Raw genomic sequence first — 23423 nt, 5'->3', positions numbered from 1 at the left:
CAGCAGACACTGCGGACGCGTCGGCACGCTGAGCGATCAGACTGCCTTAATGCAGTGTTCGCGTCCATGCGGCCGCGCGGGAGGGGGTCACCAGTTCTGTGACACCCCTCCCCCTCAGGCACGCCCCCCCCCCCCTCCACGGCCCCTCCACCATGGCCAGGTAAGCGTCCGCTCACTGACCAGCCACCGCACGGGCGAAGGCACCATGGCCCCAGCCTAAGTGTGCTTGAAGTCATGGCATTCTCACATGATAATGTGAAGTTCAAAAGATACAAATTGTATCTCAAGGATACAGATGCAATGTGCTGCCCTGTAGCCTACAACGTAGCACCACTGCTGTCATTTGCCTCCAGATCTGAATAGCGGATGCAAATGACATCCGTAGCGGTATTTGTGTAGGATAACGATGTATCTTTTCATATAACAGCCAGAATGTACTTATCCTCCATGAGTGTAATTTAGAAGGGATTCTGTTTGGCAGATCTCTCCTTATCAGCCAATTCTGTATAGATATGCTGTGTGACATAGCATGTTTCTCCAGCTTAACCGAAGGGCTCCCAGATCAGAGGGACTATAACTTGGAGCAACCCTTGTTGGATCTGTCGCGTTGGCCTTATGTGCCGTCCACCCCAGATGCAGCATCAGCTGCACTTATCGAAGTCTTTAGTATCGTCTTGGGGACAAGAATGTACATATTAGAGTTGCAGTGAAGTCCAAGCGTTCTGTCCCTTTTACACAGCGGCCCCGCTCCACACAGCATAACTATATGTATCCCTAAATATACAATACGACCCGATCTTTCTCAGGGCGGGAAGCTCTTACTGGGGAGAGAAAGCTGGGATGAGCAAGGCTGGTTTAACATTGAAAAATAAATACAATCTTGGCGACAATATATCTATAAATAAAAATGAAATAAAAAGACACTGCAGTGAAGTGTGAGAACGGGATGCAAAGGAGCGAGTCAAGATAAGTGCTACCATTAAAAGTGAAAGCACATGAGAGGGGCGTGCCGATGACGTCATCCAAGACGGAGGGCTAAGAGGAGAGCTCCAGAGACCCGCATGAATAAAACTAATTTAAACTAGATTTACCCCGAAAATTCAGGCACCAAAAGATACAGGACAGACCCCCAAACACGCAGGGATGTCCCAGAAACCGAAAAATCAGTCGGGACCAGGAGTTGCAAAGTTTTTCACCCCGTCAAAGCAGAGCACTGAGGCCGCCGCCAGAAAACAAGATGGCGCCTCCCCGCCCGGCGCACGAGGCACTAGGCCGGCAACAATAATGCAAGAGCACTCACCCGGTATAATGACTGCAGAGCAGGGGATCACAAAGGCTTACCTGGAGGAAATCCACAGCAAATTGTACAGATCCCTGCAGTCTGACCTGAGAGAGGCGGTTGACGAACTAAAACGAGACATAACAGGGCTCACCAAGCGGACCGCATCCCTGGAGGCCAGGCTAGAAGAGGCCCTCACTCACCAGAAGGAGGCGGATGAGGAAATCACCCGACTGGGAGCGGAGGTGAACGCACTTAAAGATGGTCTCGAGGACCAAGAAAACCGGGACCGCCGCCAGAACATCAGACTGCGCGGGGTCCCGGAGGAGGTCCTCCCTAATCAGATCCGGGGATACCTCAAAGAATTCTTTACTACCGTCTGTGAAGGCCTGGACGAGAGAGAGCTTGAAATTGACAGAGCTCATCGCGCGCTAGGCCCGAGGTCTGAGGACCCCAACAGAAGAAGGGATGTGATCATCCGTCTTCATAACTACACGGCCAAAGAAAAAATTATGACCGCATGCCGCGAGAAAGACCCCATTCAATACCAGGGGGAGGACATCCAAGTTTACACAGACCTGTCCAAAAAGACCGTGGATAGACGCAAAGGATTACGCCCCTTAACTTTACTTTTGCGAGAAAAGGGAATAAAATACAAATGGGGGTTTCCCTTCAAATTGACAATCCACCACAAGGGAAAATTTTATACTATTAGATATCCCGAAGACATGACCCCACTGGTCCAAGCCCTTGGACTAACCCCCCCTGCCTCCTGGGAAAACGAAGATCGCCACCCCCCGAACCAGGAACCTGAAGACCCCCCGGTCCGAGCATCGGTAAGACTCGCGGGACAACGCCACACAAACATGAAGTAGCGGCCCCTGTGAAGCGCGGCACCGCTCCCTTTCAGCTCCCGATGACATCCCCCCTGTGACAAAGGGGAAAAAAGCCCAGAGGTACTCACCCGAGACGGAAGCAACCGCAACACGGATCGACCGACGACCACTGGATACCGACACAGGTGATCAGCAGGAACCTCGCGAGACTACGTCCCTTCCCGCCTGTGACCGGAGCGCCATCCGTTCCCCCCCGGAGTGAGGGGAGGGGAGCCGCCGGGCCCTCCGCCCGCCATTTTCCGATCCAATTATAACCAGGCAAGGACCGGGCCACAGACCAGCCGTGCAACCTGTGGCCCTGATGGCGACGCGATCTTTACCGGCGAGAACTCTAATCCCTGAGGACTTCAGAACGAGGGTTGTTCACCGAACGGGTCTGTAACCCAGTTTAGTTTAAAGGCCTAGTTGGACATAGGATGGTTGTCCAAATTAAAGTTAAAAGGCCGTTAGGTTAGAAATTTAGTTAACTATTGTTACTGCTACCCTTTGTGTAAAAGTTAATCAATCCCCTTGTTAAAACTACCCATCCCGCATTCCCCCCCCCCTTTTATCCCCACCCCGGTTAATATAAGCTATATATCATATTCTAAAGGATGACGCCGCGTGCCCCCCCCCCCGCTCCCCATACCTCTACCCCAACCCTTCCTCTCTTGCCTCAACTCATATCCCCAAAAAAAAAAAAAAAAAAAAATCTGCTTATAGGCTCATCTATCTGAAGCCCCAAAGTAAGATTGCTGTAGAGAGAGTAGTGGTAAGAAGTGTAATAATAATATGCACCAGAGTTTAGAAGTTATATATATACTCCCTCCATACCCCCCCTACCTCTTCCCCTCCCCCATGCCTTCCCCCCCCCCTACGCTTACCCCCCCTACCCATACCTCCCCCCCTCCAATCCTCACGGGCCCCCCCCCCCCTTTTTTTTATTTTTTTTATTATTTTTTTTTATTTACCCCCGCCCTCCCCCTCCTCCCCCCCACCCCCTCCTCCCCCCCACCCCATCCCCCTCTACCTCCCTCCCAATGGTATAAAGATTGTAAGATCTGGAGAGAAACTGCCCCCCCAATCAAAAGGTGGGAATATCCCTATGTGAAACAATAGTAAACATGTGTACTGCTATGCTAAATGTCGATCAAAGGAGTTATACTCATGATACTTATAGCCCATTGATGTAAAGACCGTCATGCTGACACGATACACTGCAGAGGAGCACACATTGCAGAAAGTCTATGCATATGTACCCCCCTTGGCCCCCCCTCCCCCCCACCCCCCCCATCCCTCCCATCCCTATTCACCCCCCCATCCCAAGCCCCCCCCAGTCCCTCCCTTCCCCCTGCTCCCCCTTACTCTCCCACCCCCCCCCTCCACCCCACCCCATCCCATCTCCCTCCCAAAGGTGGAAATAACCCGGCGTGAAACAATAGTAAATACGTGGAATGTAATGCTAAATGTCAATTGAAAAGGTCATACCCATGAACTCTACAGCCCACTGAGATAGAGGTAGTCATGTTGCTGTTCTATACCACAGAGGAATACAATGCAGAAAGTATGTACTAGACAAATGAGCCATGTATATGTACCCCCTCTACCCCCCCTACCTCCTACCCCCTCCCCACCCCCCTCCTTCACCACCCCCACTCCCCCCCTTCTGCCCCCCCCACCCACTTTCCCCCCCTACTCCCCCCCCTCCCTCCCCGCCCCCTCTACCCCCCTCCCCTCCTAGCTCCCTACCCCTAACTAGAATGATGGAAGTCTCTGGAGAGGCACTGACCCATGACTCACAGGTACCCATGGTAATATGCAACATAGCAGAAAATGTACATAATGCTAAAGAGATATGTTCGACTATTGCTACTTCTCTCTTGAGACCACGACAAAGGAAAATGCAAAGAGTCATAAATGTTGAATGTTCCCTCACTAAAGTAATAGGTAAATCAAGAATGTATAAATGGGGCAACCAATTCCCAGGTAAACCCTATCAAAAAGAACACTCCCCCCCTCCCCCCTCCTGCCTACCCCCCCCCTCTTCTGTCCCCCCCTCATAAACCCCCCTACCTAGTTTCAGATCTACCCAGGAGATCAACTCACACCCGCTGAGGATAGCTACATTCCCTAGGATAGGCATTAGGGATAAAAGTAAAATCCCACTAACTCAGGCCAACCCACACTAAACGAGACATCCACCCGAACATAAGGGGTCTAATTAGGACCTACCAGAAGAAATCAAGCATAAAGGGCCAAGGCATATCCCTGCCTCTAACCCCTGATGACTGCTTCCCCTCCCCTACCCCCACCCACCCCCCAAACTTGCCCTATCCACCCACTATCCCCTCCCAGCTAATAGAGGATTCTCAAACTAAAGAAGGGTAAAGCGAGCCAGATATTGATCACTGTGCCCGCACTACACCAAGACTCCCATTGTATAAGGTTCACCCCCGCGTCCCCCCTCTCTCCACAGAGAAAATGAAGGGAAAAAGCGGGTAAAATATGAAACCATAGGGTCTCTACCTCGCCCACTCCGGACGGTTACCGTCACCGGACCCACCCCCCAAGGGTCCTTTACCCGACAAACCGACTACCCGTTAGATCGGTCTTGTTCCATTAAGACCAGAACAAGGTCTACTTTCATCTCTTACTGTTACCTGCTGACACTTTCCCAGCAGGCCCCCTCCCCCCCCCTCACACCCTCCCCCCCCTCACACCCTGGTCAACTAAGGCCCACAAAAGACAAGAATACCATCTAACTGAACACCCAGCTACTGACCCTTGTGAGAAGAGACAGGAGCTAATAAAAAAAAAAAAAAAAAAAAAAACTTCACATAGACAAGGGAGACAATGGCTAAGCAAGGACCAATTAAACTAGTGTCTCTTAATGTAAAGGGACTACAGAATAATAGGAAAAGAAGGCTAGCCCTTCAAGAATTAAAAAAGCTCAATGGTGATATTGTCTTTCTCCAGGAGACGCATTTTACTGCGCAGGAGCCGCCCAAAACTTTCCAAAATGCATACCCTATGAGTTACTACTCATCATTCAGTAGTAAAAAACGGGGAGTAGCCATTTTGATCAGGCAAGGCACCCCCTTCAATTTAACAAAAGTCACAACGGACCCAGAGGGTAGATTTGTAGTGGTGTATGGCTCTCTGGCAGGATCCGCGATCGCCCTGATCAACCTCTATGCCCCCAATGAGAATCAGCCAATCTTCCTCAGAAAAGTACTAGAGGAGATTGATCCGGAATATTTGTCCTCCCTGATAATAGGAGGAGATCTAAATATGGTCCTCAACCCAGCAGAGGACAAATCAACCACACCGGGACGTCCGCATCCGCCCCAAGCAATAAGATTGGGGAAAAGTTTTAGGGACATTATAAAGGAATTCTCACTAGTAGATATTTGGAGAGCACAACACCAGGGTCAAAGAGATTATACTTTCTACTCGGCCCCTCACCAGACCTATTCCCGTATTGACTGTTTCCTTGCTACCAAGAATGTTCTAGAAGCAACAACCAACACAGATATTGGCCCAATCACATGGTCAGATCACGCCCCAATTTCTCTAAATCTCACGGCCCCATTCGTAAAAACATTCACATATAACTGGAGACTAAATGACTCTCTCTTAAACAATAAAGAGATAGAAAGAGAGATCAAAAGAGCCCTAAAGAATTATTTCAGACTAAACCTAGGGTCGGTGGACTCCCCAGCTACCCTGTGGGAAGCCCACAAAGCGGCCATTAGGGGCCAACTTATCTCGATAGCATCATATAGGAAGAAAGCCAAAGTAAAACTGACCAAAGAGCTTACTGACAAAATTATACAACTAGAGCAGCAACACAAACTGAACCCGTCCAGGAGAATTTACAAATCACTGACAGCTACCAGAGTTAAACTAAAGGATATACAACTAGAGAATGTAGAAAAAGCTCTAAAATGGACGGGCCAGCGGTATTACGACAAAGGGAATAAAGCCGATAGACTTCTTGCTAGCAGGTTAAGAGGCATACAAAAAAGATCACAGATCACAGCGATCAAGAATAGGTCTGGTGAGATAGTCTATAATGAGAAAAAAATAGCGGAGGAATTTACCAAATTCTACACCAAATTATACAATCTGAGATCCAACTCCGCTATTCCAAAGTTAACTGCAGAAACATCAATAATAAATTACCTTTCTGATTGTAACCTCCCCTCCCTGACAGAGGAGGAGAATGAAAGGTTAAATGGTAAAATAACAGTGGATGAACTGTCAGCTGCGGTAAAAGCATCCAAATCCTCCAAAGCGCCGGGACCTGACGGCTATACAAATTCCTACTACAAGAAGTTCCTACCTATACTGACACCCCACCTTCTAAATCTATTTAACTCCTTCATGGAGGGAAACCCAATACCAAACTCTATGTCCTCAGCTAACTTAGCAATAATCCACAAAGAGGGGAAGGACCCGACCCAGTGTGGAAGTTATAGGCCCATATCTCTTTTGAACAATGATCTAAAACTGTACAGTAAAATTCTCGCGAACAGGCTAAACCCCATATTACCCAGACTTATCCATTCAGACCAAGTTGGATTTGTCACAGGACGCCAAGCAGCGGATAACACGCGTAAAATAATAAACATAGTTGACCATGCCCACATGTCCAAAACAAGGGCAATGCTACTGAGTCTAGATGCAGAGAAGGCATTCGATAGGATAGACTGGTTATTCCTAGACAAGGCCTTGGAAAAATTTGGCTTCAAAGATAAGTTCCTGGAAGGAGTCCGGGCTCTCTACCAGAACCCTTCCGCCGCGGTCAAACTCCCAGGTGGAACGGGCGAGAGATTTCAAATTAAAAATGGCACAAGGCAGGGTTGTCCCTTATCTCCTCTTCTTTTTGCTCTCACGATCGAACCACTTGCGACCAAAATTCGAAACAATATAAATATACAGGGTGTCAAGATAGGTGAAACAAATTTTAAAATATCCCTATTCGCCGACGATATCATTCTGACCCTGACCAGACCCCAAACTTCTCTTCCGAACCTTCAAAGAGAACTATTGGACTTTGGTAAAGTGTCTGGGTACAAAATAAACAGTGGAAAATCGGAGGCCTTAAATATTAGCCTACTGGATGAGGAAGTGAAACTACTCAAACTGAATTTCAATTACCGGTGGTGTCCTTCATATATTAAATACCTGGGAGTAAATATATCAAGACACTACAGAGCTCTATACCAAGATAACTACCCAGCGCTTTGGGTTACAATTAAGAAAGATTTGGAACAGTGGCAAGGTTACCAGATATCATGGATTGGGAGAATGGTCTCCGTTAAGATGAATATTCTCCCTAGACTTTTATACTATTTTCAGACACTCCCGGTCCATGTGCCTGGCACTGATCTAAAGAGCATACAAAACAGGATGTTTAATTTCATTTGGCAGGGCAAAAGGCCCAGAGTAGCAAGATCGGTCTTGTTGGCGCCAAGAGGAAAGGGGGGTATGGCCGTCCCAGATATACACAAATACTATATAGCAGCACAATTGAAACAAGCTGTTATGTGGAATGCCGACCCAGCCAAACACTGCTGGATCGATATTGAATCTAAATATGCCAGAATGCCTTCTCTGCAGGCCTGCCTATGGAGTTTAGATAAAGGAGAAAGGCAGATGCACAACCTAAAATTACAAGCGTCCCTGTTTACATGGGAAATATGGTCAAAACACAAGACCAGACTCGGACTGTGCTCAGCTAACCCACAACTCACGCCCCTATCCAACAACCCAAAATTCCCCCCGGGATGCGGATCTAAGCTATACGACCGATTGAAAGAGGGGGGGATCGGGACGATCGCGGACCTTCTGAGCCTAGACACGTTCCTGAGTTACCAAGAAGTTAAAGCCAAATACAAAATCAGGGAATTGGACACATTCAAATACCTACAAATTCGACACTTTGCCCAAAAGATATGCCAGTCCCCAGAATTCCCCTCCCTCACAAAATTCGAACGACTGTGTCAAGCGAACACATACCAAAGGGGATTAATTTCCGATATATATACTATTATAGAAAACTCAACGGTCACCCAAGACCACGACTATATGCTCAAATGGGCGGCAGACTTGAACATTACAGTAGAAAGGGAGATTTGGGAGGAAATTTGGCAGGCAGCCTCAGGAACGTCCCTATGCACCGTTACAAAGGAGAATATCTATAAAATTCTCTACCACTGGTACCTCACCCCAGCGAGGTTGAACCAGATCTACCCCCTGGCGTCAGATTTATGTTGGAGAGGCTGCGGTCATAGAGGGGACATGGCCCACATCTGGTGGTCCTGTCCGGAAATTGTTAAGTACTGGGCAAAGGTCCAAAATTTGATAAAAGAGGTCACAGACCTAGAATTACCTATAGAACCGCTGACCTTCCTACTTGCAAGGCCAATACCAGGTATTGTCCGGACAACTGGGAAATTAATCTCCCATATCTTAACTGCGGCTAGATGCGAGATAGCGGCCTCCTGGAAGAGACAAACCACACCATCCAAAATGTCCATTAAAAAAAGGGTCAATGGAGTGATGGTAATGGAGAAGTTGACGGCCATGCTAAGGCAAAAGCTTATCGCCTTCGATACGATATGGGAACCCTGGTGGCTCCTCAACAGATGAAGGCCCTGGTAGGTCGAAAATATGTACAGAAACAAACTAGTCTCCTCTGAACCCCAATGTCAGCCCACTAAGACCAAGGGCCACAGATTTAGGGCCCCCAGGATGTGAACTCCCAACCCTCCCTAACTCCCTCCTCCCTCCCCCCCGGCCCCTCTGTCCTCACTCTCAGAGGACCCCTCTTCTGGGACACCCAAGGTTGCCCCTTCTTTACCCCAGAAAAAGTTAAAATGTTTACGTATTAGGCAAAGTATTGAAACTGTAAATCACATGTTGTATCAGTGCCTAATAAAACAATTTGAAAAAAAAAAAAGTGAAAGCACATTAGCACTCTCTGTATTGTGTTGCAGGGCCCTTGATACATCTACTCACAAGACTCCAATGTGGCTATTGAAAGCCAAATAGGAAGGGAATGGAATATAAATACTCAGAACATAACCCCTCTTCCCCCTCCCCCCATTCACAGTCACGCACCTAAATCTAACCACACACTGCTTCCCCTCTTCTGTATTCTACTCTGAGTTCATCACACTTGTGGCCATTGCAATGTATTCGGAGCAGATGGAGTGTGTGTGATACAGTAGCCGCCTGTAGTACTATGAAGAAAATCAGTGTTAACTATAGTAGAAGCATGCAGGGCCCTGTATAAAAACACTCCCTATGGGGATCTGTGTGAGGCCACTCACTGCCTAGCTGTGACGTGTCTGTTCTTACCGGTATATACTGTACGCAGACACAGGCAAAAACACGAACCCGGGTAAGACTATACATTTTTAGGATAAAACAAAATAGGTGTGTGTGTGGATATATATATATACACATATACACACACACACACACACACACGCCATGTCTTCAGTGAAAAGTTATACATTTTAATGCGAAATAAAAAAAACATAGGTGACGCTCCGGACGTGCATGGAATGGACCTTTGTCACGAGCCTTTGACAGTCATGTACATCAGAAACGTTGCCCATTTTATTTATTTTGGTATCTGATGGATTAAATATATAACTATATACTGTACTGTATCTATCTAACACACACACACTGATCCTGGCTCCTCTACATGCACCCCATGTAAACTTGTTTTTTAATTCTATATATACTTATTGGATGTATGTATGTATTAACTATATTAATAGCCTATAAGTATTATAACTTGGATGATGGTAATAAATATGTCCAATATAGAAGGGACAAACAAACAGTGAATTGACACACATACATACAGTACATACAGTACATACAGTACATACAGTACATACATACATACATACATACCGGAGATATCTTGAGAGAGGTACCAGGTGAGGACAAAAAAAGTTGATCTCTTCTTTTAAAAATGCTTTCACTTCATACGCAGTGAGAATGTGTACACACACACACACACACACACACACACACACACGAGTATTTTATATTTGGGCGTGTATTCACTATAGTGTGATGGCATTTATTGATTGATAAAATTGCTGCCTGTCACAGAGTAGTGAATTAACCCTTTTACTAATGTATGCTGGTCCATAACACGATTTGGAAATATTTTGTTGCTGGATTCTCCCCCAATATCGGCGTAATTACACAGAAGCCAAAAGCACTTTTGTATATTGGTGTGTCTGTAAATGCCACTGCTCTGACAACACGCACAGGGAACATTAGACAGCCATTTATTGTGAGTGGAAATCGTTCAGCCAAGAAGTGCAAATGGAAGTGGTGTTTTCTGCCCATTTCCTATACGAGAAATAATCATAACCCAAAGTCTGGCAGCCAGTCAGAGAATGGGAAGTATTTAATGGCCTGAGCATCCGAAACTACAGATGCAAATCAATAGCAAGCATCAATCTACCTTCTCTGCTATGTGTCAATACAAGGTCAATACAACAGGTGAGCTGGAGGCTCCTTCATAAACAGTGCTGGTTCCACGGACATTCTGAGCTAAGCGGACAAGACATTTGCATTGAACCCTGATAGTTACTTTGATATTAAGGGTAACAGCCCTATATAATCTCTTCTTCGTGATGGACATCTGCCAGAATCCCTCATAGTCCGCTACTGGAGCTCAGCTCAATAGAAATTTCTTTCTCAACCTACAATTTGGGGTCTATAAACTCCTCCAAAGGCTCTACCTGAGTCCAGGTAGCGAGGACTCCTACACCTTTTAAGATAGAGGTTTAACCCTTGATGTAGTTACCGTGTCATAAAGGCTGGCACTCCAGAGGCCAGGGACTCATTTTCTAGGGCAGATGGTGCCTTGCGCAGCGCTGACCGCTATCTGGCCGGCTGCGGAATGTTGGACGAGACCCCGTTCTCTTCCGTTCCGTCATCAGTGACGCTGTGATCGCGAAGGGCCGGAGGGGCTGTGGCATGCGCCGGGGTAAGCCGCACTGTCTTTATTGTTCAACATTAATCTATGGAGCAAGGTTTTATCTATATCTATTCAAAGAGAATTTCTATAGATCATAGTTTGTGTTTAAAATGACTTGTGTACGGCGTAGTAATTCGTCGAAGCCAGCGCTCACCTTTTACGTGTTACTCCATTTTCTTTCCCCGTGCGACTTTTACTTTAGGCAGTGTCCTGCAATCAGCTGCTCGCAGATACTCCAGAAGAAGAAAAATTGTACATAGCAGCGCGACGTGAATGGCCACTCCTGTCACCCTGCTACTTGCAATGTTTTCTTCTCGAATACGTCAAAGGCGAGGTTGTTTTGTACGATCGTTTTATTTATAATTTGTGTATATGTACATCTCATTCCAGCAAAAATGGCCATACTTCTGAATCTGACTCTACCGGTCTACCTTTTACTTTAGAATCTTTTAAATGAACTGTTTGTTTTTCCCGTTTTGATTCCGACTTTCTTTGTCGGACAACCCGAGAAGTCTACGGGGCGGATTCAATAGACCTTTATTTCTTCCATGGAAGTTTCCTGCGACCGGACACTTTGGTATTTATTGAAACAATTCCTCTGGGGCCCTGACTAAGGCATTGGACATAGTGCAGGTGACGGCGTGAGCGGCACGATCAAATGTATGTAAGTGTACCAGTCCGGCCATGCGGCGCACTATGCGATGCGCGCGACGGCGCGGCAGGGTTTCAGCGCACACAGTTTTTTGAAGTGAAACTTCCTTAGTGGCACCTCATTCGTGATGGGGCAAAAAAGAATTGTGGAGACAGAAATGAAACGGATGTGACGTCAGTGCTGGCAGTTGAGGCCGGGCTGTGTTCTGGCTCAGCCCGACCCCAACACTGACATCCCACCCGCTCCAAAAATCAGATGCGGCGGCGGCGATAGCCTGCCGGCGCCGCTCCTAATCGCCCCCCCTCCCCGCCCCCCCCCCCCCTCCACACATCGTGACATATGCGGCGGCGATAGCCGCCGCTCCTAACGGCCGCTGCCATGCCGCGCATGCGCAGTTGTGACGGCGCCGCCGATTCCCCGCCCGTTCCCCGCCCATTGATATGCTGCGCATGCCCGGTAGTCATGGCGACGCTCGAGACGCCATGACTCTCCTCACAGGGACACTGAAACCCACACTGCTCCCCGGGGCTCTATGCAGGCACTGATCTCCTGCGGCCTCTCCTCCCGGTGCATGCCCCGGCCGAGGCATACAACTGCTCCTGCTCCGGTAACGGGGGGGGAGGAGGGGGGTGATGAGTGCGCTGCGTCCCCCACGTCCCCCACAGCACCATCAGAAGCCTCCGAGTCGGCTCCAGCTGACGATGACGCGCTTCTCCCTCTCCCCCCGCCGACACTGCCTCCATCTCCTCTGTGCCGCGATCTGGTAGGAATAGGGGGGGGGGAGGGCGGGGGGGCGGACTGCTGAAAGGGTCTGGGTGCAGGGAAAGGACAAGTGTGCTGGGGGGAGGACAAGTGTGCTGGGGGGAGGACAAGTGTGCTGGGGAGAGTCAGGAGAGAGGGGGGCAGGACACACACACACACATACATACACACTGACACATACACACATACTGACTCACATACACACACACACACACATACACACTGACTGACCCCCCCCCCCCCCACACTGACACACACCCCCACACACTGACTGACCCAAACACACACTGACTCACCCACCCACCCCCCCCCCCCACACACTGACTGACCCACCCCCCACACACACTGACTGACCCCCCCCCCCCCCACACACACTGACTGACCCCCCCCCCCACACACTGACTGACCCACCCACACCCCCCCACACACTGACTGACCCACCCACCCCCCCACACACTGACTGACCCAACACACACTGACTGACCCACCCACCCCCCCCCCACACACTGACTGACCCACCCACACCCCCCCCACACACTGACTGACCCACACTGACTGACCCAACCACACCTCGCCACCCTCAGTGACTGACCCACACCCCCCCACTGACTGACTGACCCACCCACACCTCCCCGCACACTGACTGACTGACCCACCCACACCTCCCCGCACACTGACTGACTGACCCACCCACACCTCCCCGCACACTGACTGACTGACTGACTCACCCACACCTCCCCGCACACTGACTGACTCACCCACACCTCCCCACACACTGACTGACTGACCCACCCCTCCCCGCACACTGACTGACTCACCCACCCCTCCCCGCACACTGACTGACTCACCCACACACCCCCGCACACTCTGACCCACCCACACCCCCCCACACACTGACTGACACACACACTGACTTACACATACACACACACACACACTGACACACACTGACTGACTGACTGACTGACTGACATACACACACACACTGACTGACTGACATACATACACACAAGGAATTCACACTTAGTGCAAATAGCTAATACATGGGATGTGTGCCGAGCACGCGCATTCTAAGTCAAATTTATTTGCGTTTTGTAACTGAAATTGTATTTTGATTTTTAATTAAAACATCACCAACACAAATACAATTTCTGTGACAAAAGTCAAAGAAGTTTCACTTACTATGCGCGTGCTCAGCACACACAGCTTTTTTATAATGGCGTTTCATTTCCTGTAACGCCCGGGGCTTATTATAATGGCGTTTCATTTCCTGTAACGCCCGGGGCTTATTTTTTTCGCACAACGGTTGGCGTTTGAGCCAATCAGGGTGAACCAGCCTGGTGACGTCACTGCCACGCCTCCCCGTTGCGGAAGCGATCCGAGTCCACAGATCGCTCAAGTGACAGACGTGTGCGCCTCCTTGCGCTCCGTCGCGCGCGCCTGCACTGTGGCCGCAGCCTTCGTAGGACTTTGTGTACCATGAGTGGAGACCCCCTGCTCTATAGACTTAAAGGAGAAATCTCTCCTTGGACCAAACTGACCTACTTTCAGTGACATGATTACGGGGTCTTACACTTTATTATTTATTTTGTAACCCGAATCTGACACCTGTAAGTATTTGTAGTTCATGTTTCAAGTTAGCCCCCCACGTCTAATTTAATTGGTTTCAAAGTATTTGTAAGATTTGGGGGGGGGGGGGGGGGGGGAGAGTGAAATGTAGAATTTACCCAGATGAGACGCCTTTAACATATATCTGGAATTGCTTCACTGGGGTCCTAGAAAGTTATTCCCCCTTTTTAAAGCGATGAAGACATCTAAAAATAAGTGTTTATTCAAAAAAAATATTAGTTTCCATAGTAAGAAAATGCTTTGGAGACGTTTTACAAGCTCCGTAATTACTAGTGATAAAACCGTGTCTGCAAGTGAATTAGACCATGTTGTGTACTACGTTAGATTGCCTCTTTAAGGATACACTCTATAGACCATTGGTCTATTTTGATTTGATATTCGGTTATTTCCCTTCCTCCTCTTCATTAAAGGTGCAGCCCACCACTTGCTCCTCTCCCCCGCTCCCCCCCCCCCATTTTTCCCATGGGCAGGAAGCAGGGTATCCCTGGAGCTGAAACAAGTTTAATTTCAGCTCTGGTGACCCTCTGATTCCCAAAATAGTTACCGGGGAAAGGTAGTGCCGATTCACATTTAAATCCCCCTCACATAGCCAATAGGAAGCAGCGGCAGATGACGTAGTGGCTTCCCATTGGCCCGCGTAATGCCAGGCATTTATACAGCCATTTTGTCTCCCAGGAGGAGATGGTGCTGGCGCTACCTTTTACAGGTGTGTATCTCAGAAACCAGGTGCTTTTGTTTGTTGTAGGGATGGAGCAGGGGGTCTGCGGAGCAGAACCGTGTTAATTTCAGCTCTGGAGACCCCCTGCTTACAGAGATAGTTATCTCTGCAGAAGATGCTGCCATCTCTCTGCAGTTTAAATGTCCCGGTCACATGGGGACTAACAGGAAGCTGCAATGGATGACGTCACAGCTTCCTATTGGTTCGCAGGATGTGGGACTTTTAAACATCCATATTGTGAACCCAACCAGGGCTCCTGCTGACACCCCATACGGAGGACAGTATCTTGGGGAGCAGGGGATCTCGGGAGCTGAAATCAACGTGGTTCAGCTCCGGAGACCCCCTACTTCAAACCTATAATGAAAAAAAAACTGCATAGCTGCGAGGGCTGCTGCTTTAAACTACAGTTACAATTAACTTTGTGTAAGTGGTGTCAGCACTCCCATCGTGCATTGTTTATGTACACTTACCGTTTATGCACAGTTCACATTTGGGGGATGTGCTTGAAGTTCTGGTCCCAAGTGCAGCATGTTGGCAATGTTCTGGTGAGGTAATAGCTTTCACTGTAATCTTGTGCTTGCAAATGTGCTCTGGGTGCATAGTAAGTGTTATTGCAGTGCTATAAAAGAAAATATATTCTCAATGCATGGTTTTTATAGGCGAACAAATCGTAAAGTGCCCATTTATCTACGACTGTTATTCCCAACGGGGATTCGTGAGATGTCTCCAAGGGGTTCGCCAAAGAAAATATGTAATGGCGGATCTCGGGCAGTATCGGGGTCCCTGAGCCTGTGTGGGGACTGTGCACTTAGTAAGGACCCAAACTGCACCATAGCGTGGGGGGTATATTTATTCATTACAACAGGAGCCTTCTATCCACTGCTGCAAGGCATTGTGGGGTGTGACTTTGGAAGCTCCCGCAGTCATTGACTGTTCTATCACCCATGCTGTCCGCACACACCGAGGTGCAGGTTGGAGCCTTAATCCGTGTCCACGGTTTGAGAGCGCGCACTACCGTGCGTGTGACTTAAAGCGCGCCTTTACCTGCACTGATCAGTGGCCTGGATAGACTCGGGGGGAGGGGGTGGCCGTGACGTCACAGAGATGGTCCGCCCTCATTGGGCGAACTGCTCACGTGACCCGTCCGTCGCACTCGAATCTGTTCATTTTGTCTCATATTTGGCACACTTTTGAGCTGCTCCGGGCGTGCGCTCTAAAGATGGCCTCATTTAGCCTTATTAAACGTATGTTCACTACTCCAGCTCAGGACACCATACTGCCTGGGATCGGGCAAACAGTTTTGTTAGAAATAGTCTAATGATTAGGCAATAATTAGGGGTTTGAGAAACAAATATTTTCTAGCAGCGGGTGCACAATGTAAAAACCACTGATCTACATCTGCTCTATTAAACATTTCACTGCACTTAGTCCAATTTGGGAGGATTGTGTCTTTCAAAAGTAATACTCCGATTTAGTCCATTTATTGCAACATTTTTTAATACATTGCTTTTTTGTTATGGCCAATTCAGTTACTGTTTAATAGGCTAAATGTTTAAAAAAAATAATAATAATAATATTGAAAAAAATGAACCTGTAAGGATTAAAAAAAAAAAAAAAGCTATCAATGGCCGTAATTAACCCTTTGACTGCCAGAGGGGCCAGGGTCCAATTCTGCCCAGTGTGGTCACATGACCACGGGGGGCCCATTTTGCAGGAAGAGGAGCCTCTCTGTTGCCTCACTGGGCAGATCCCGTCCTGCGCTCCATGAAAGCGCGGAACTCAGTCTAAGAGGCAGGAAAACAATCCATTGGGTGTGACATAGTCACTGCGCCCTGGGGCACCCAAAGGGTTAAACTATATCATGCATATTATTCCGCTTTTTTTCCCTGAAGGACGGCTCCTGCGAGATTAAACTAGGAGTTGATATATGACGAGATAACAGATTAGATCCATTTCTCTTCTAATTAATGAGGGCACATTACATCCATCCTGGAAGATCTATATATTGACGCATGTGGGTACCAAACAAAGCGGCAATAAATGTATATACAAGTATGTGCAAAGGCTATACATGCAACCAACCGCTGTCACAAGGGCACTTCTGTTAAACTACTAGGCCAGAGGTGGCCAACTCCGGTCCTAAAGGGCCACCAACAGGTGTGGTTTTCAGGATATCCCTGCTTCAGCACAGGTGGCTCAGTCAACGACTGCATCCACAGCAGCAATGGGGTCACTTAGAAATTAAACTGGCTGACTATGGGGCATATGTAACTAGGCAAAAGTGGAACTGTTCTGGGTAAAGTAACTGCACTGTGTGTGTGTGTGTGTGCCTGTTAGTTGTCTGTCTGTGTCCCATTAAAATGAATAGTATTTTTTGTTTAATACATCTCGTCTTTTTTGCGTGCGTCAGAATTGTTTTACTTTTGCCTCGATACATAGACCCCCCCATGTGGGGATTGCACATTTTAAGTGTGTGGGAGAACACTGGCAACACCTCTTAATTTGTATATTTACCTCATTCTGTAAATTATTTAGCTGAAACTTGAAATGATGAGAGAAAAAAAAAATGACAAGTTTTAAAATTGTGGTGGATCCAAAGAAAATCTGGTGGAAGGCGAAACTGCAAACTGGCCTGACACAATTTGTCGTGTGTTTATGTTGCTTGTATAACTCGAAACAGATGCGCGTTTGTTTTTTTTACTCTTGGAAATAACACGGTTTGCGGATGTTGTTTGGATTAAATACAAACCAGAACGATCAGCAGTTCCTGGTCACAGAGGAAGGGAAGAAGTTGTGGGTATTTAAGAATGATGTAAACATTTTTCTCTTTCAGTTGTGTGTGTGTGTGTGTGTGTGTGTGTGTCACCTTTTTATTGCACCAACAAAAGTATGTGCTTAAGTCTCGTAATAATAACTATATTTCATACAGCGCTTTTTCTCCCAATTACCATTACATTGCGCGTTACGCAGCACATAGGAATGTTAGACACAACCTCTGCCCCGTAGAGCTTACAATGTATAAATTTGTTGCCTGAGGCACAGGGAGATAGTGACTTACCCACGGTCACAAGGCACACACAGGGAATTGAATGAAGCTCCACGCTTCAAACTCAGTGTCAATGTCTTCACTCTGCGCTCCTTCTCTCCTTTATACTTTGTGAAACGGCATTGTGGTTTTTTTTTTTTACAACATAAAGTATCATAGCGTGTGAATTCTGCTGCATGTTTTAACTCGCTGAAACCCCTCTGGCAGTGAAGAGGTTAAAAAAAAGTTGCTCATTTTCACAGGATATATGACCCACCCTATAGAATATGTAACACGGTGCGATACACAGAATATCTATACAGCCTGAAATGTTACATTGTATGTTGTATCTTGCAGGCCTCTAACCCCGGGGGTGCACAAGATTTTCGGGGGGGGGGGGGGGGGCACAGCGTTTATAGAGGCCCCACACTCTTTCCCCAAAACATTTAAATGAAATGCCGGGGGATCGAACGCAAGGCCTCGAAGTTCCCTTACCTGGTCTCCGGCGGCTTCTGGCAACGCAATGTCAAGTGACGTCAGAAACGCCGGTGACAAGGTAGGGGTGGGGGGCACAAACGAAAAAGTTTGCACACCCTTGCTGTAACCTACAGCAGTAACACACGGAAATAATTCCCTGTGTTGTTCATGAATAATAAGCTTCAGACCTATTTGAAGAAAAATAAACCCATGCCGCTTGGTCTGCTTCTTTAACTGATGTTGACTTCATATTTTTCAAATAGGTTTTTAAGCAGGGGGTCTCCGAAGCTGAACCGCGTGGTTTTCAGCTGCAGGACCCCCCCCCCCTCCCCGCTGCCCCCCCCTGCTTCCTGAGATACTTACCTCCGTAGGGGGTGTCGGTATTGCTCTGCAGCTTAAACCTCCCGGTCACGTGGGCCAGTAGGAAGACACGAGGGATGTAGTCACGGCTTCCTATTGGGATGCGGGAGCTTTGAAAAGCGGCCATTACATGGTCCCGTGGTTACCGGCAACTACTACAAAGGTTAGCATCTCTGGAAGCAGGGGGTCCCTGGAGCTGGAACTAACGGGGTGCCGCTCCAGAGACCCCCTGCTTGAATCCTATATTTAAAAATAAATACATTTTAAATGGAAAGAATTGCTGCTTTAACTAGAAAGATTTCTGTTCTTTGTAGGTGTGTTGCTACTCTAGGACATGGCTTTCTGTGCTAATTAAGCTTAATCTATTTTGCCAAAACCAGGTAGGCCAGGGGTGTGCAAACTGGGGGCGCGGTGGTTACCGAGGCCCCGCTCTCTTCCCCCCCGAGGCATTTTAAATTTAAATGCTGGGGGACCGGGCAAGGCCTCCGTAAGTAAACTTCCCTTACCTTGGCTTCGGGTGACGCGGTGTCATGGCAGCATGACGTCATTTGATACCAGAGCCAAGGTAAGGGGGCGTGGGAGGGGGATAAGCAGAGGGAAAGGTTTGCTCGCCCCTGAGCGAGGCCGGCCAAAATCAAATGATCTACCAGGCCGGGTACCCGGTTGGCACATACCTTGGGGTGGAGGAATACGGCGGCAACATCTAGGCAGGTCAGCAGAGGTGCTGTGGCGATGGCAGCATCAGCAGTGTGTGTTCAGCCCGCGCGGGAGCTGCAGGACTCCATAGCAGTCTGAGCTGGGGAACCATGTGGCAGGAGCAGAAGCGTTCCTATTGGACAGCCGGCTGTCCAATAGGAACGCTTTTGCTCCTGCTCCGGTCACATGGTTCCGGTCACATGGCTCCCCAGCATGGAGTCCTGCAGCTCCCGCGCGGGCTGAACACACACTGCTGATGCTGCCGCCGCCACAGGACCTCTGTTGACCTGCCTGGATGTCGCCGCGGGCTTCCTCACGGGTCTTCCTCGCCTTCCGTCGCTGACAGCAGATAAGTAATGATGGATTTTTCAGCTACCCTGACATTACCCTGACATTACCCGGTACCGGGTATTACCCGGCGCCGGGTCCGGGTATTTTCCGGGTAGCCGAAAATCCGCCGGGTACCGGGTAATTCCAGGCACTCGGTACATCACTAGACTTCTTTGGTGTAAAAGTAGGTGGGGCACATCAAAGGCAAAAACAGTCCGCTATGGCAGGGGTGCGCAAACTGAGGCAGCGCGAGATTTTCTGGGGGTATGTGGCACTTGGAGGCCCCGCGCTCATCCCCAAAGCATTTAAATGAAATGCCGGGGATCGCTCGCAAGGCCTCTATGTTCCCTTACCTAGTCTCCGGTGGCTTCTGGCAATGCGTCGCCAACTGACGCCGCGGGGGTCACATGACGTTGTGTTGCCATGGCATTGTGATGTCGCATGATGTCAGAACGCTAGAGACAAGGTAAGGAGGGGGGAGGGGAAATTGCGTACCCCTGCTCCATGTAACCTCATTATTGGCCATAAATACAATATCACAAGAGAAGGCAAAACAACTTCAAAATAAAGGAAGCTGCACATTGATCTTTGTGAAATGTGTGTTTTTGTGAAATATGCATACATGTACACATACCCATGTACAGTGGTGGACAAATCACCAAAAAAATCTACTCGCCGAACAAAAAAAATCTACTCGCCACCTAGTACCACACGTGTGCTGCTTGGGCCAATGGGAGCTCGCCACGATGTTAAATCCACTCGCCCGGGGCGTGCAAATGTATAGGTTTGTCGAACACTGCCCATGTAGACAAATAGATGTGCACAATAAGACAAAACAAAAATAGGGGGGAAAAAGTTTACCAAAGGCCAGACTTGCCTAAATGATATATACCATTTCCCAAATTAAAAACACTTTCCGCGTCTGGACATGGGGATCATTGGTGGATTACCTGATCGGGGTTGCTTTGGTGGTGCGGGTGGGCCAGTGCTGCAGCTCCCTGACCACCTGCAATACTCTCCGTCGTCCTGTCGGCGCCGGGATCCACCTTGCACCCGACCGGCAGAGAGAGCTGCAGAGTCCCCAGACCGACTCCTCACCCCATAGTGAGAGAGGAGTGTGTGGTGTCTTACCTTCTCCGGAGCAGCATCTCCCCCTGCAGCGTTGCTGTGGCGACTCGACGTCACACGGTGCTGCAGGAGGGCGGCCCCTCGAGGAATGGCCCTGGCCGGGAAGTACCTACAATCCGCCCCTGGTGAGGACGCCAATAAAAAGCCGCAACTTCATCTCCCTGGTGGCATTGCAGAGTTGCTCTTAGCCGCGGGGAGCAAAACCTGACCTCGCCACCATTTTGGGTCTTGGAGTTTGACCAGTTGAACAAAACTTTCAGGAAGATTCACTGTAACTACAGGAACTCCTCATGGATACTTCTAACACTGATACAGCGCAGCTAAAGAAACTATCAAATGAAAATTGTATGTTAAAGCAGCAATTCCCCTCCAGCCCCAGAAACCTATGCGAGTTTCACTCTCACAGTATATTGTTAGTGTCTTGTTCCCTGAGCGTGTCCTTCCCTTTTAATAAAATTAATGTTTTTTTCTAATTTAACCTCCCAGGCAATTAATATTTCAAATCCTTCTACCTGCTGCAAGAAGCATCTGATAATTATTATTATTATTTTCTTGTGTAGCTTGTTGGTTTAATGAAAATTACCCTTAACCCTCTGAGCGAGGAAACAGTTGGTGTTGTGTATTCTTTCCACGTGGTTGTACGTGTCTAAATTGGGAGAAAATGAATGTCTCTCCCCTGTTTGTGAGCAGTCGCTGGGTATGCGATGTTACCGGGATGGGATGGATGTGATGTGAGTTTTTAAGCAGGTATTTGAGATTTGTCCTGTAACCTGTCACTTGAGAGAAATTCACTGGAGGGATTTAGGGATTATTGCTTCAGGAAGGAGATCCCTGCTAATTTAGAGAATTGGCCCTGAGGATGTATAATCTGTTTTCTTTGATCTTGAAGCTTCTTTGGTGCATCACCGTGTAAAACAGAACTGACAACTGTTTAAAGGGTTTACCCGAGAGAAGTGGGAGTGAGCGTTTAGTAACCCCCTTGATTGCCTTATTGACATACTCGGTACGTCATGCGTTTTTGCCCGTTTTCTAGGGTTTGAGCGTCCACGCAATCTGCACGGAAAGGGGCAGTCCCTTTTGTTCACGTCATCGCGGTGATGCAGCGATAATGTGATCAGACGGTGGGAGGGCTCTGGGCAGCTGTCCCTTTTGCTCATTGAATAAAACGGTCCTGCTCAAAGGGTTAAAACACTATTATTTTAATCATTATTTTAGCCAATATTTTAAATTGCTTATTTGAAGGCGCAATTCTACAATGTTTTGTAAAGAATGCAACAGTCCAGTTTACTTCCTTAAAGCTGCAGTTCAGTCAATATCCTGCATGTTTTTTTTTTTAATAAATCAGTTCTGTAGTAAGAAAAAATACTTTTAGCATTTTCTGTTTTTTAAAAAAACAACTTTGAAAGACCAATTTTCTTGTATTCTATTTTAACAGCCATTTGCTAAGGCACTGCCCCTTCATGTCCTGTCACAAGCTCTGGCACACCCCTTTGTCAGCCCTGCCCTCCCTCTAGCACATGTCAGTGCAGGAGTGCTCATGAATATTCATGAGCTTCCACTGCCAGTCAAGCAGATTATAAACAAATGCCAGCTTTTAATATGTCACCAAATTTCGACCTATCAATACATGGAAAACGAATTGAGCTGCAGCTATACTGTTCTTTAGGTAATTAGAGATTGCACACATGAAACTATTGAAGTAAAAAAATAAATGTAAAAAAAAAAAAATAAATAAAAAAAAAAGACTGAACTGCAGCTTTAAACAAATCAATTTCTTACAATAAAAAAAGGCTGCTTTTGGTTTCTTTGTTAGAAAAAATAATAATAATAATGGCAGCTTGGACTGCGCATCAATACAATCCATACAGTAATAAGTAATTAGCTAAGTTATCAATCGATCCGTTCTCCTGTGATCGACCAGTGAAGATTCGGCTCGGGGGTTCACTAGATTTCTGTCAGTTCAGCAGAAGAGGAGCAAAGATGCAAAGTTCTCTGGGGAAGATCATGTGACCAGGCAGTCAGCAGATACAATTGGTGCAATGCTGAAAAAGGGGTATGCCAGGGCATGTTTCAGAAGAGGAAGGGTGTGTGACTTTGTAAATGGTTGCTAAAGAAACAAAACAGGCTTGTTACATTATCATACATTAAAAATGTAATTCAACTGTGTTTAAAAAAAAATGTTACAAGTATTTGTAAATGTACAAGAATAGCACTGTGGATATTCTAAACACGATACATAATGCTTGGCCCTCTGCAGACGCACTTACCAGAACTCCCTCCTACTGTCTCTGTACGTTCTCCCTACCTACCAATTAGACTGTAAGCTCCTCGGGGCAGGGACTCCTCTTCCGAAATGTTACTTTTATGTCTAAAGCACATATTCCCATGATCTGTTATTTATATTATCTGTTATTTATTTGATTACCACATTGATTACCACTACTGTGAAGCGCTATGTACACTAATGGCG

General features: G+C 47.6%; 1 protein-coding gene across 1 annotated transcript in view; it reads left to right on the top strand.

The window, feature by feature from the left end:
* The window catches only part of CAPN5 (calpain 5), a 143349-nt gene that overhangs the window by 5645 nt on the left and 114281 nt on the right, over window positions 1-23423 (top strand). The window lies entirely within an intron of this gene.

Source organism: Ascaphus truei, chromosome 3 (assembly GCF_040206685.1).
Source record: "Ascaphus truei isolate aAscTru1 chromosome 3, aAscTru1.hap1, whole genome shotgun sequence".
Taxonomy (NCBI): domain Eukaryota; kingdom Metazoa; phylum Chordata; class Amphibia; order Anura; family Ascaphidae; genus Ascaphus; species Ascaphus truei.
This window is presented reverse-complemented; position numbering and strand designations above follow the sequence as displayed.